This window comes from Procambarus clarkii, chromosome 43 (genome assembly GCF_040958095.1).
Source record: "Procambarus clarkii isolate CNS0578487 chromosome 43, FALCON_Pclarkii_2.0, whole genome shotgun sequence".
In the NCBI taxonomy this organism is placed as follows: Eukaryota; Metazoa; Arthropoda; class Malacostraca; order Decapoda; family Cambaridae; genus Procambarus; species Procambarus clarkii.
In genome coordinates, this window is record NC_091192.1 from 37,806,962 (window position 1) to 37,823,431 (window position 16,470).

Here is a 16,470-nt window from a genome sequence, read left to right on the forward strand (position 1 = left end):
AAAAGGAAAATGACAGTGAACGACCAAATGACAAGACTAGGAAAAGCTAAAAATGGCATATATAGAAACTGACAAGGAAATCTGCGAGGTACTGAACACCAGTTTCCATGGAGTGTTCACAACCGAGCCTGAGCAACTCCCAATGTTAGAAGAGGAGATGACCCAAGATGAGAGACAGACAAATATTAAGGTGACAACAGAGGAAGTAAAGAAATAACAAACATCACTAGACGACACTAAAGCTGTTGGACCAGACAATGTATTACCCTGGAAGTTAAACCAGGCAGAGCAGGCCCTCAGAGTGCCTCAGGCCCTAAAAGTGCCTCAGGCCCTCAGAGTGCCTCAGGCCCTAAAAGTGCCTCAGGCCCTCAGAGTGCCTCACGGCCTCAGGCCCTAAGAGTGCCTCAGGCCCTCAGAGTGCATCAGGCCCTCAGAGTGCCTCAGGCTCTCCAAGTGTCTCAAACCCTCAGAGTGACTCAGGCCCTCAGAGTGCCTTACGGCCTAAGGCCCTAAGAGTGCCTCAAGCCCTAAGAGTGCCTCAGGCCCTAAAAGTGCCTCAAGCCCTAAGAAGTCCTCAGGCCCTCAGAGTGCCTCAGGCCCTCAGAGTGCCTCAAGCCCTCCAAGTGCCTCAAGCCCTCAGAGTACCTCTGGCAAAGATTTTCAATGAGTGTGGGGGAAAATACTCCAGCATATAATCTGATATAATAGTAATATAAATAATTTATCTAAAAATATTAGAGAAGTGGACTGTAAAACTTCTACATAATATTTAGATTATTTTCCCTGCACATCCCTTGGGGGGTAAAATCATTAAGGCTGAGACTACCTTTTGCATATAATTATTAAATCATTTGATGACAAATTTCATTTATAAATTTTAATCATATAGTTAGTACACAAACTACAAGATTATAATTAGAAACAAAGTCTGAGCTGTCAAGCAGTTCAGGTAGAATGCGTCAAACAGCTTCCCGTAACCAGTCTAATCTTGTTTGATCATGATGACTTGGCAGACATGGGATTCACTGGAAGCGGTGATCCTCCTTCATAGATAAATTAAACTCTGTGAAATTAATAGTATGCAATATCTACATGACTACAAATATTTCCACTAATACACATTGAGAGGGGTGTTGACTGACAAGGGGGAAAATACTTACTGGTGTTTTTTTTATCATCTGGCTGTTTAACGATTGGACACCCTAGCACACAAGATTATGGCCATAAAATGTTGCAATGGGTACTTAACCAAACGGATGCGGAGTCCACAATGATGGATTAAGTTGTCTGCAAAGTGTGGGACCGGATAATGCTCGGATGATCCGTATAACAGTCGATGAAAAGAACCAACTTCGGGATACACATCAAAATGGCTTCTCTCTCGCCAAGTCTCCAGGCCAGTCTTCCCAGGTGACGCGCGCGCCACCTGGATCTTTACTGAATATGAACTTGGCAAATAAGTCACGATATTTCATTCTGGTTTCCTATTTGAATTGATCATTGCTCATGTTATTTTATGTCATATTAACGCACTCCAAGTATCAACAGACGGTTTTCTGCTGCGTATATCATTGAACCTAAGTGGCATTTGATAAAAATACATATATACATGGTGAAATTCAGATCGTGACTTTTATCTAGCTTGGATCATCTGATCGCAGCTGTGGGAAAACTTTACCGATAAACGGAGATGTAATTTATAAAATTGAATTAAATCAATTTCTAATCCATATTGCCTATTAAATCAAACAAGGTTAGACTGAGTTTAATTCGGTTTATATGAGTAGTTAATTCTCATAGAAATTGGGCGGCTGATGTAAGAGCAGCATAAATGTTTGTGAGAATTTGGTTGTACTACGCTATTGGTAAGTAAATTTAATTTCCTAGTTCAATGAATTTATCTTATCATCCTAGGGGTTAGTATTTGGGAGTCGTAAATTTCCGACATAACTCCGGGGGAGAGAAAACACGGGTCGCAGTTCATGATTTAGTACTGACCTACCTGATGCTCCCCCCTCAAAGTAATAAACTCATTACATGTTAGTAAGTCAACACGTCGGTACGTTCATGACGGCTGCCCTGGCTCTGTGTGGCAGGTATGGGAGACTAGGTTATTGATCTGTCATCATGGATACAACAGTTAAATGATTTAAAGTATTATGTCATCTAAGATCACAGAGTCTCTCAGTTCTACAGCGAGTTCAGGGGTTTGTGTCGCTATGACTTGTAACTGTTAAATAACATAGACACTGAATTATCTCTTTAGACTCATGAAATCACCTGAACCTCAAACGACCTTCAATTGCATTTATGCAGAGATAAACTATTGTTTAAGCTTAAGTTTACTTGGTTGAACTGTAATCCTTGATGGACGAATGCTGGGGCTTAAGGAGTTATTTTCTTCAGGAAATTCTGGTAGGTTTAGAAATGAGGAACTTTCTTGTTCGATTAATTCCAGAGGAATTAATTTCTCAAAAGTTTTTAGGGTGATTGTGCCTCGACACTGGACCCTAACTATTTTTAAAACTCCTTAGTGATCTGGGTGTACAGCAACAATTTTGCCTATAAGCTACTCTGATCTTGGCCCATCACTGTTCACTAAAACAAGACCACCTGCTTTTAAACTGATTTTATTGTAGGGGCTTGCAGTTCCATAATGGTATTCTCTCAGAGCAGTTAAATACTCACAAATTCACACTTCATTACACCTGCCTATCACTCTGGAAAGATGTTTATAACTTTCTACCAAATTACTCCTTCCGACAAATGAGGAGTCTACCGGACCCTCATCATCTAGATATATTAGAAGATTAAGAAGGCTTCCATTTATCAGATGAAAGGAATTCAGTGGCTCTCTTTGTGAGAAATCATCGGAGAGATAGGTTGGGGTCTGTTGTTGACTCGTGCCTCTATTTCAGTGACAATGGTTTGGAGTTCAGTAAGGCAAATTTTTTGGCGATGTAGATCTAGAATCTAGACCTAGACCTAGAATCCCCATACCATGGTGCTCTGGGAGGTAACCATGGTGCTCTGGAAGTTATAAGTTTCCAGTGGCACTGTCATTGTTTTAAGACTGCACATGCCTCTGGATGATTCCATATCTACCTTAGGCAGGCTTTTCCTGCCACGAAATTGGATCTATTATCTGAAATCATCATTTTGGGGGAGGGTCGACATTCCACAAACCTTCGAAAGGCTACCTGTAGGAAGGCTTCTGCACTTACTTGAGAAGTTACTTCTAAGTGTACACCTCTGGTGATGGCACACGTAAAAAGACATATCTAGGATTTCACCAGAATCTTGTCCCGAGTGCCCATTAAGATAATTGCTCCTGTGTAATCTACCCCAGTGGCCTCAAAAGGACGAAGGTGTACAACTCGTTCTCTAGGTAATGCTGGACGTCCTGAATAAGGACACACCCGAGCGCCATACCACCAGCAGATCACACAAGATTTGATTATTGTTTTAACAGTTTGACGACCCTGGGAAGCCAAAATCTTCTCCCTTAAATCATTGAGAGTGTCTAACACTCCACCATGAAAGGTGCCATATTCATGACAATGTAGTACTATTAATTTACTAATAATGTGGTGACGAGGAAGGAGTATAGGATTCATTACATCTAAATCAACTTCTGCATGTTGTAAATGTCCTCCATATCGCAAAATGTTATGATTTTCTGAGTCAAACCATATGCCTAAAGATCTTACCAATTTATCAGGGAGATTCTCATAATTTCTCCTATAGGGTTCCATCTGTGCTTGTTTGACCCAATATTTTATTGGACTAAGGAATTGGGATCTGATTCCTATCTTGTTAAGAAAGTCAAACACTATTTGGGTAATTCCTAGTAATTTTCTTAAACTAAAATTTTCTTAAACGTCTGGTATCTCAGTGGGGGGCAGCGATATTGGTCACTATGACTTGTGGCTTTTGTTTAGGCCACTGACAACTGGACAACCACTGGGGTCCTTAAAACCACATCTCGGTTTTGACTAATTGCCTTAGTAGCAATCCTCGTGAAAGATAGTCGGCTGAATTATCCTTTGTAGGGACATGTCTCAATTTATATTCAGCTGACAGCTCTCTAGTCTCACTAACTCAGTTACTGACATACGGAGTTTTGTTATGAAAGTTTTTACCCATTGTAAGATTGCCTCATTGTTTGACCACACTACTGTCTCAGAGAAGTGAATATTGTTTAGTGATTGGTCAGGTATTGATCCAATCAAACACCTATCAACAAAGTCGTTAATTCCATTTGTGGTAATGACCTCTTCTTTAGCAGGGGCACTCTGCCTTTAGAAGTAAACAGTATTGATTGCTCTGTGTTAATAAATTGGCTATGGCACCATACGCCTTGCCTGAGCCGTCGCAAAACCCATGAAAATTTGTGGGTTGTTTTAGTCCTATGGCATTACCAGAAATGCCATAAGAGTACTGAGAATTTTTAGATCCGTTGTTATCTACTACCATTTATCTTGCAGGTCACTAGGCAACGAATCATCCCAACCCATTTTTGTTTGCCAACATTCCTGTATAAGGAGTATGCCCTTAACCAAATGGGGCTAATCAAGCCTAAAGGGTATAAAGGCTTACTGACAAGAGATAATAACTTCCTCATGGTTAAAGCAGAATTTTTAGTTTCCAATGACTTAATATTTAACTTATCGGAAGAGGTGTTCCATTCCATACCAAGGACTTTCAAAATGGGAGGTACTTTGTAGCTCGGAAATTCATTTTCTATTATTTGATTTAATTGTTCATTATTGGAGGCCCATGACTAGAGAGGCATATTATCTCCCTGTAATTCGCGATTAGCCTCATGATATATTTCAATTAGTTTTGACTTTTCACTTGTAGTTCCCTGGAAATTATCTACATATAAATTATTGCTAATTTTGATCTTGTGAGGACTATCAGATTTCTTCAAATGCGTATCCAATGTTGCTTGAAGCAGAAACGGAGAAGAGGTAGCCCCAAATAAGAGTGATGCAATTCTGTAAGTTACTATTTTACTATGTGGATCATTAGGATCCTTTACCCAAAGGAACTTTGTAAAATTTCGGTCTTCTTCTTACAGACCTACTCTAAGGAAAGCCTTACTTATATCTGCCGTATAGGCGTAGGTTCCTAGATGAAACCGTATCAACATGTCATTGAGTCTTTGTATCAAACTCGGGCCAGTTTGTAGGCAATCGTTTAGTGAGACACTATTTGCCATCACCTTGGAACTACAGTTGAATACAATCCTGATGGGTGTAGTAATTGAATCTTTCAATATGGCGTGGTGCGGCAAATAATGTCCCTTTCTAGAGGTATCATTCTCGCCAACTGCAATAAACTTGTTGTCAAGTTGCTATTGTATCAAGTTATGATAAAGTTGTAATTTGTTAGGTTGCTTATTCAATAGAGCTACCTGAAATTTTAGCTGACTTAATGTCATGAAGTGATTTACATAATTTAATTTCCATGGCAATTTACCCCCAGTATTATTTATCTATATAAGTAACTGAGGTAAGGTATTTTTTATAAGTCCAAGTGTCATCTGGGCTTGGTTGCTCAGGGACGATGTCTAAAGTATCCAGATCCCATAATTTATGTACAGGGAGATCAGAGGTATCTTCAGCCATGTCTATGACATTGAGTAGTGACTGTTCTAAGCCTAGTCACGCAACTACAATTGAGTTAATTTGTTGACTGTTTACTAATGTGGAATTTTTCTGATGTAGCACCGGTCCAGTGAGCAATTTGCCTCTGGCTGATAGCAACAGATTCATTCCCTGTTGCTTGGTGCATCCAGTGATAAATTTATAGTAATAATCTGCCCCCTGCAAGTATACCGACATCGGTGAGGTGGTCACATTTTATTTTATGATCACCCAACTTAACTCATTTACTTTTCAGAAGTTAGCTGTGTTCCCTTGACCATAGACATACAGGTCAGATGGGATTTTATCTACTATAATAGTCTTTACTGGGCTGGCATAGCCTCCTAGGTGTACTTGAACTTTCATGGCGTTACAATCAGGAGGTCCAGTATTTGTTAAAAATCCAAAAATGTTCAACTATACTTGACGCAAGGGTTTAAGCTTCAACTGATCGGCTAATTGTAGAGTAATGAATGTGTTCTGGGACCTTTGTTCAAAAATACCACGTGTGTGGTGATGTTAGATTTCTTATTAGTTACCCATAGCTGAGTTTTAGGTAATGTTGTAGTATTATCTGCTTTAGTAGCAAATACATATATTTCTTGATATACCTTGCAATATTGAACAGTGGTGGAGGTACTTTGTTCCACTTGAGGTTTTAGTGACCTCGTTTGTGTTTCTCCACACAGTGTTGAGTGATGTTGGCCTTTATGGCACTTATTGCAGTATGAAAGACAATCGTACAGATGCTATGACCATGTGATCCCATGCATCTTGTACATCAATATCCCACAAAGTATCCCAATTTTTCTCATCTAGTCCAGCAAAGGTGGGTAAGTCTAATGAAGGTAAACGTGCCTCTGTTAGAGCTGTACTGTGTTGAGATACTGTTACATTAGGTATTACTTTATGTATATTATATCAAGTAGAAGATTGAACTTATCTTGAGTATTATCTTCATACTGAGATGTTTCTCTCATGATCTGGTCTATTTCATCTGGATCAGTGTCACTATTGTTCACCACCCTGACATACGACATTTGCCGATCGCAAATTTGAGCAGTCATAACTTGCTCAAATTTGCGATCGGCTACTCTTAGAGATATTTCTAGTTGATTACAGTCAACTGGTGTTGGTTTAGATAAGTTCTCTGACTTACTGAGCAATCTAGTTAAATGACTATTAAGGCCTATCAAGGATCTTTTCAGTTTTTCTGGAGTAACCATGTCGGCTTTATTTCCAAGCCTTATAGGGCTTGTACAGCTGTTACTTATATAACTAGGATACTTGTTCATGTGGTTGACACAAGTATCGTTATGATAGCCTAGTATTTAATTTTCTTAGTTAGGCTATATGATCCTACCTCATGTAGAGGTTAGCTTACTACCTAAACATAAAATATACAAGATTTGAGTGGTACTTTGGTATCACTACGGTAGCACCTTGGGTTAGTCCATCTTGTTCGCCTTTGGTTGGTATAGTGACAACTAGTAACACTGAAAAATGTAACATCTATATAAATAAACATGGAAATGTTCGTTTGTTCAAAATCGCTAATCTCCAAAAGTTCTTCACCGATTGCTTTCAAATTTTCACACGTTCCATTGGCATCCGGCCAGGTTTTTATATACATACAATATAAATGTCATGTCTGTGACGGTAAAAAAACGTCTTTTTCTGAAAAACTGTGTTTTTTCATGTGAGGAAAATCTTTGAAACCTTTTTACCGATTGCTTTGAAATTTTGACACAACGTTGCATTCAAATAGGCACATTGTTTTATATATCTACTATATACATGCCTCACCTGTGACAGGAAAAAACATGCTTTTTTTGAAAAACAGCGCCATCTGTTGGACGTTAGAGCAACACACACTGTAATCTCTGAAAGTTCTTCACCGATTGCTTTGAAATTTTGACGCAACGTTACATTCGAATAGGCGCGTGGTATTATATACCTACTATATAGATACCACCCCCCTGTGACAGGTAAAAACATGCATTTTAGAAAAACACTGCCATCTGTTGCACATAACAACAACATGCACGCTATACTAAATATGTCACGAATTACATTTCAATGTTTTCGATTGCATTGATAAATTTTATTTTCATAGATTTTGATTTATTATATTTTTTATTGAATTATTTTGTGTGACACTGTGTTGGAATTGAGCTGTGTCTTTTACCATGCCGTTCATTTTGTAAGTATAAGTATAGATGCCACACCTGTAACAGGTAAACTATGCTTTTCTTGAAAAACAGCACCATCTGTTCCATGTAAGAGCAACACACATGCTATACTAAATATGTTACAATTCCATTTCAATGTTTCTAATTGCATTGATAAATTGAATTCTCAGATTTTGATTTATTTTCATTTTGATTTAATTATTTTGTGTGAATTGCATTGGAATTGAGCTGTGTTGTTTACCATATCGTTCATTTCGTGAGTATAGTTTATTTTTTTATATTTTAATTTCATTTTTAACTCTTTTTCATATATTTCAGTGATGGGATCATCAGATCATTTGATGTTCCCAATTTTCTGATGGGAACATCAGACCATTTGGGAAGGCATTGGATGAGGGAGTGGGGAATGGTGGGGATGATGAGGGGACAGAAGGAGAGATGGTGGGGAGAACGAGGGGACAATTGAGGGGTAAAAGTGGGGAAGAACGAGGGGGACAGGGGGAGTTTGGGATGGTGGGGACGAGGGGATGGGGGAAAGGAGAATGGTGGGGAGGACAAAGGGACAGGGGAGTGGGGCATGGTGGGAAGGAAGAGGGGATGGTGGAGTGGGGAATGGTTGGGAGGCCGAGGAGACTGATGAGGGGGGGGGGGTGGTGGAAAGGACTAGTGAACAGGGAAGGTTGCTGTGGCTCAGCAACGCACATGCGTTGCTGAGCCACAGCAACACGTGGCCGGGTACTGCTAGTAATAAAATATAATAAGACATAGGGACACAATTTGTGTAAATAATGAGTTCCGCCCGGCTTTGGGTGTGCACAATATTAAATGTTGATTAACCAGTACTGCCTGATACAGTACTAATCTGATAATACTCCTACCTAACTGAGTTAGCTAATAATGGGTTAGGCTAGAGTTGTATATGATTCAGTACAATTCCAGTCTAAGAAATCTTACCCTATGTGGGTTGGCATATAATATAATAATAATAATAATGTCCAAATTTATAATAGTGCTAATTTTTAGGTTTTATGGTTTTGTTTATATAGAGTATATAGTTATAAGGAATATACTGTTATTGAAAATACATAAGGGACATTTAAATATATACAAGTTAATGTTGGCTTTCTTGCTACAATCTCCTGTGATGGTTAATTGTATTGATTAATTTTCTCACCCTTCTACTTAGCCGAAAATTTATATAGTTTGCTGCACGTTTGTAAAAATTCTGGTCTTACTCCACAACGGTTATTACTTGTTGGTTGGCGAAGTTCCACTAAAGTAGAGACAACTGTGCAGTTATGTTTTTTAAAGGAGTTGATTATATTTCTACGATTATTAATTATTTCAGCTGGGTGTTGAGTTGGATGTATATCATTGCTACCAAGATAAATAATTGTTAAATGGTGTGGCCAGTCTAAAGCTGGTGTTAATACAGGATTATTATAAAAGTTACGAGCTGTTGCTCCAGGAAACCTAAATATTTTCATTTCAGTGTTAGGTATGTGACTCAGTGTTGTGGGCAACTGACTATGGCCCAATATTGCCACTTTATGCATCAGGCTTTAGCCTAGCAGGGATAAAATGATTACTTGAATTGTTACTGTATATTAAGTGAGTTAGGCTATGATATGTGGCGGTCTACTGACAGCCATAGTAGGCATCCTTCAGTCTCGGGAGAATATGGAGTTGCGCTCTGGTTGTCAATCCTGGTACAGCGTCTGGTGTAACTGATGAGGCCGATCCGAGAATGGCAGTCCATCTCACACTGAGCACAAACGAAGTCCGATTCTGGTCTGTCTTCCTGGCTGCCAGCCATCCTTCTCTGTCTCTTTGCCTCCGATTTCTTGGCAAGTTACTCCTCGAACTTGGAGTGACCTCTTTGGACAGACTGCCCCCAGGCTGAATGGTATGCGGCCAGTATTTCCCACATAGCAAGATCGACGTCCATGGCGTTCAGGTCCCTCTTGCATACGTCTTTGTACCGTAGCTAGGGGTTTACCTGTTGGATGCTTTCCCTGCGTCAGCTCTCCATACAAGAGATCCTTCAGGATCCTGCCATCGCCCATTCGCACGTGCCCAAGCCTGCGCATTCATCTCATTTCAGTATTGTGTACATGCTGGTGATTCTAGCTGTCCGCAGTCCACTCCTTGTCCCATGACCTGTGTTGTCTTCAGGCTAATGGTGAGTCCGGAAGCCTGACAAGCCTCGCTGAAGCGGGTCATGAGCCGTTGGAGGTCTTTGGCTGAGTGGGCAGTGACTGAAGCGTCGTCAGCGAAAAGGAAGTCGCACAGACACTTCAGCCGAACCTTTGTCTTGGATCTCAGCCTGGCGAGGTTAAAGAACATTCCGTCCGACCTGGATCGGTGGTAGATGCCTTCCGTGGCAGATCCGAAGGTGTGCTGCAGCATAACTGCAAAGAAAATCCCGAATAGGGTTGGAGTCAGGACGGAGCCCTGCTTTACTCCACTTCGGATATCAAAGACGTCTGATGTTAGGCCATCAAAGACCACGGTGCTCTTCATGTTCTCGTGGAAAGATCTGATGATGCTGAGGAGCCTAGGTGGGCATCCGACTCCACCTGCCTAAGAATTTGGGGGAATACAAACCTGGATACGCGTATGGAAATGTCAAGACAAACAAGCCTGGAAACCCACTTTGGCCAATCATGAGCCAGATACCCACACCCACGTACAGACTGGCGAAGCGACTCAACGGCTTGATGACTCCTTATGTCCCTTGCACCTTCAGCCTGAAGTCTCCAAAGGAATTTGTTGACTTACTGCGGGAACACGGGCCATAGGGATAAGAGCCTCGTTGGACGTAGAATCACTGTTTACCAACGTACCTGTTGACGAGACAATCGGGATGATAGCGGACAGAGTGTATCGTGATCCGGCCTGTACTCCTCTTGACATACCAGAAAACATTCTAAGGAAACTACTCCATGGTTGTACTAAAGAAGCACCCTTCTTGGGCCTAGATGGGCACATGTATAAGCAAGTAGATGGGGTCGCCATGGGTTCTCCCCTAGGTGTCCTGTTTGCGAACTTCTACATGGGTACCATCGAACAAAAGGTCTTAGTCGACATGAACTTGAAACCGGCCATATACTGCAGGTATGTTGACGACATTTTTACACAGGTACCTGATGTCAGACATCTGCATGAGCTGAAGGAGGCATTTGAGTGTAATTCTGCGTTGCATTTCACTTACGAGATGGAGAAGGATGGGAAGCTGCCCTTTCTAGATGTAACAGTCATGGAAAGGAGCGGAGGTTTCCACACTGCAGTGTACACTTAGGAAACAAACATAGGAATGTGCCTCAATGCCAACAGTGACTGCCCAGACAGGTACAAGAGGAGTGTTGTTAACGCTTATGTCTACCGTGCTCTCAGCCACAGCTCAGGATGGACGCAAGTCGATGACGAACTCTGTAGGGTAGGGCAGGTCCTAGTCAACAACGGCTTCTCCAATGGTTTCGTTGAAGACATCATAAGAAGGAAAGTGAAACGCCATGCAACCTCTGAAGAGACAACTAACACAACACCTATACCCCCTATTAGACTATTTTACACGAACTTCTTTTCCACAGCTCATAAAACGGAGGAAAGGGTCCTGAAAGATATTGTTAATAGGCGATTAACGATGCATAAGCAACAGGGCTCCATTAAGGAACATATAATCTCTTCCCACAACCAGACCATCACCAGAGAAGTCTTAACAAAAAACACGGAAATCATCGATAGATACAGCGATAACAGGTGGCTTGATATCTGCGAGGCACTACACATTAAGAAGTCGACACCAGCAATCAACAGCCAATTAATGCACAACTATATTCTACTTACTTCAAGACTCTGCACCAATATAGAAGCATCAAGAAATATGGGCCAATAGGCCCTTTGCAGTTACTTCCATTCTTCCCTTTAACTTTCAAAATATTATACCCATTGTTTCGTGTTCTGTCTTGTGTTGAAAGTTTGTTTTCATCTCATCCAAAACTGTTGCAACATATCACCTCACCCAAATGCAGATATAAAATCAAAGCTTTTAAACTCTGTTTAGTGTTTGCAGGTTATAGTTGTGTGTGTGTAAACTAAAGTCTTTGAAAATGTAATAAGTTATTACGAAACGTGTTCAAGTATCACGTCAGACTAGAAATAAAAATGGATTTTGGAGAATTGATTTTTCAATTACCATCAACAGTGAAAAGAAATATAAGAAATATTGAGAAAATTCGTGTTAGCATTATTAATCTTACTTTTTCGGTCATATTTAATAATATATGTCTACAGGAAAGACTGCTACCAAAATATACTAATATATATATATATATATATATATATATATATATATATATATATATATATATATATATATATATATATATATATATATATATATATATATATATATATATATATATATATATATATATATATATATATATATATATATATATATATATATATATATATATATATATATATATATATATATATATATATATATATATATATATATATATGTCGTAACTAGTAGCCAGAATGCAATTCTAAGCCTAATATCCAAGGCCCGATTTGCCTAATAAGCCAACTTTTCATGAATTAATGTTTTTTCGACTACCTAACCTACCTAAGCTAACCTAACCTAACTTTTTCGGCTACCTAACCGAACCTAACCTATAAAGATAGGTTAGGTTAGGTTAGGTTAGGTTAGGTTAGGTAGGGTTGGTTAGGTTCGGTCATTTATCTACGTTAATTTTAACTCCAATAAAAAAAAATTGACCTCATACATAATGAAATGGGTAGCTTTGTCATTTCATAAGAAAAAAATTAGATAAAATATATTAATTCATGAAAACTTGGCTTATTAGGCAAATCGGGCCTTGCATAGTAGGCTGAGAAGTGCGTTCTGGCTACTAGGTACGACATATATATATATATATATATATATATATATATATATATATATATATATATATATATATATATATATATATATATATATATATATATATATACAGTTCTTACATTCTTGTATCTCAATGTTGGTTGATGATGCAAAACTAATGAGGTTTGAGACAGATGAGGAGTGTAAGATTCTTCAGGATGACTTGAACAGGTTGCAGAGCTGGTCCGAGAAATGGCTAATACAGTTTAACACTAACAAGTGAAAGATGATGGAAATGAAGACTGGAGTCAGGAAAAAAAGACCTGGGAGTAGACATAACTCTAAACCTAACTTCTTAGGCTCATATAAATAACATAACGTCAGGCATATTCTCTACCCTGGCAAGTCAGTATATCCTTCAGAAACTTGAATAAGGAGGCTTTTAGATCACCGAATACCCCCTATGCGAGGCCAGTCTTAGAGTATGCTGCCCCATCGTGGAACCCCCATCTTATAAAACTTATATGGATTTTATATGGAAAAGCTGCAGAAGTTTGCAACAAGACTCGTCCCAGAGCTGCGAGGGATGAGGTACGAGGACAGACACCTGACCACGTTAGAAAGGAGGGAGAGCGGGAATGGCGATATGATACAGACGTAAAAAATACTGAGACGGATTGACAAGGTGGAAACAGGGGAAATGTTTACAGTGAATATCAACAAAACAAGAGGGCACAGATGGAAGATTGAGATTCAATGTATCATAGAGATGTTAAAAAGTTTTAGTGTAAGGGTAGTGAGTAAATGGAATGATCTAAAAGGTTGTAGAGGCTAATTCCATTCATAACTTTAAAAGCAGGTATGATAGAGAAATAGGTCAGGAGACATTGCATTAGACAACTAACGGCCAGAAAAATGGGGTCCAAGAGCTAGAACTGGATCCTGCAGGCACAAATAGGGAAGTACACATACACAAGGCCCGGCCAAGCAACTAAGACAAGCTGGCGTAAGTTATGGCCTCCCAGCGTCCAGGCCATTAATCAACTCCCTCACAGACAGTCCACGAAAATACCACCACTGTCCGTGTGATGTCTACAGTGCCACATATAGACAAGTCTAATGCAGTACATCCAAGTAAATAAGATTAAGCTTTTGCTAGATATTTACAATAGTTTTCATAACACTTTCATTAATTTACGATGAATGAATGTTTTTCTCAGTCATTACCAAGGGATACTTGACATAAGTCCGGCATCTCGGGAGCTCAATCTTAGTAACATATTTTATGATCATAAATGTAATTTATAAAACGGTAAATCTGTATAAACTATGTGCTATGGTAAATGTTAACCTCAAAGTGGGCTAGGACTGTGCTGGGTGTGATCTACACCCTCAGTGACCACAGTAAATGTTAACCTCATAGTAGGCTAGGAGAGTGCTGCGTTTGGTCTACACTTTCAGTGACCACAGTAAATGTTAACCTCACAGTAGGCTGGGACAGTGCAGGGTGCGGTCTACACTCTCAGTGACCACAGTAAATGTTAACCTCACAGTAGGCTAGGAAAGTGCTGCGTTTGGTCTACACTTTCAGTGACCACAGTAAATGTTAACCTCACAGTAGGCTAGGAAAGTGCTGCGTTTGGTCTACACTCTCAGTGACCACAGTAAATGTTAACCTCACAGTAGGCTAGGAAAGTGCTGCGTTTGGTCTACACTTTCAGTGACCACAGTAAATGTTAACCTCACAGTAGGCTGGGACAGTGCAGGGTGCGGTCTACACTCTTAGTGATATTGATGACACGAGTTGACTTACACTACGCTCAAAATTGAGTAGAAATGCTCAGTATATGAAGCTACTAATAGTAGTCTTACTATTGGTCAAATGATCTACATAAACGGTTTAATCTTAGCTCCATCCTGGTGTTAATGAATGTAAATGGAATCTTCTGGTGATAAATCATTTGACAGTTGAACATTGCTGCAGTAGATGCTTTTAAAATTTCGCTTCACTTGTCTTATTTAATTACGTCGCCGACCCGGTTTTAAGTTTTGCCCCGAGGGACGAGTTTATTGGACTGCGCCACTCATCTAGTGAGTGGACACAGCGCTATAGCAGCATCGGTACAACACTACCGAATAGGAAGAAAATCCGTTGGGTTGTTCATCCAGTCACTTGTACCCAGACACAGCTCGGACTGGCTTAACTGCCTCAAGTGAACAGCTTATCAAACAAGAAGATTAATATTTGTCAACCCTTAAAAAACTTACGTTATCTTGCGGGTGCAAATTTTTGGGAATCTTTTGAAAACAGCATTTATATTTGACAGATAGTAGACAAGTTTTCCTCAACTCGTTCCCCTAATATTCCCAGCTTGGGTAAGCAAATAATTGAGAGGATAAAAAGAACCGAGAATGGAAGACCGCGAAGTCCCGTCTGCGTCGCCAGATACTGAAAAGTTACAAAATAGCACATAGAGATGTCACTCCCAGAACAACAAAACACAAGATGAGCGTCATGGGTAATATTGGCTTCACTAAGGAGTCTATCTAGAGACTAGTGACCAGAGAGACATTAAGAGAGGAAGATTTACGAGTGTCCTGAAGATCGAGACATTCAAGAAGGAGGTCCAGCACTAAGTGGGAAAATGGAGTTGAGGCAATAATGATCAGGGCATCGTTCCATTAAATGCCCTTGAGTTAAGGGCGTGGGGGGACGATGCATTATTTTTATTATTTTCTACCACAGACGTGGCCACACATTTACAATGCTAACCAGCATATATACATTTTCTTCTGTCCTCCATGGACAGAGTTAGAGATGTGTTAAACATATAGTTCAGGGGTTTATTGAACAATCAACCACAGAAGGTGATTCGGTGCTTCTAAAATGCTAAGCTAACCTACATTCGTAAATACATAGATATACAGACTTACATATGCCCTACATTAAGTGTTCGATGTGTCTTTCTACATAGTGTTAATAATGTGCATTTACAAAGGTGAAATGCAATTCTGATCAGCTTCCATATATACTTTATACACATACATATACATGCACACACACACATATACGTACATATACATACATATATATACACACACATGCATTCACATACATATGTCTCTTTTACTCTGACAGGGTGAGATAGCTGATAGAGAAACTAGTGTGCAATTAAGCATTTAATCACTGAAGGTGTTTAAGGTGCTTTTACAAGCTCAGATTGTATAGTTACATCACATACATTGTATAATTGATGCATTACATGGTCAATCTTGGATACAAGTCCAATATATCATCAAGTGTTCCAGTACTCATATAGTAATTACACAGTTCAGCATACCTTAGCCCAGGAGGGCGAAAGTCAGTCAGTATGGGACATTCTACAATATAATGTTCAAAAGAGTACATGTTTTCTCTTTCCCAAAGTTGACACATTGCGTACTCGACATTTGGGTTTTGAGAAAGCTGCCAGATACGTCTATATCCCAGGCGTATTCTGGCCACTATAACATCACATTGCCGGGTTCTTATTCTAGTAGTCCCATATGTGAATGTCTCCTCACGATATCTATCATAATATTTAATGCTACAACTTTCAGGTCTGTGTGAATTTGTTAGGTTGGTGAGATCTTCATTAGATATTTGTTTAAGTATTCTGTTTGTCACTGCTATTGAAACACCCATATCAATTTCTACCACTGGTTTTCTACAGACTGTCTTTGCAAGCATATC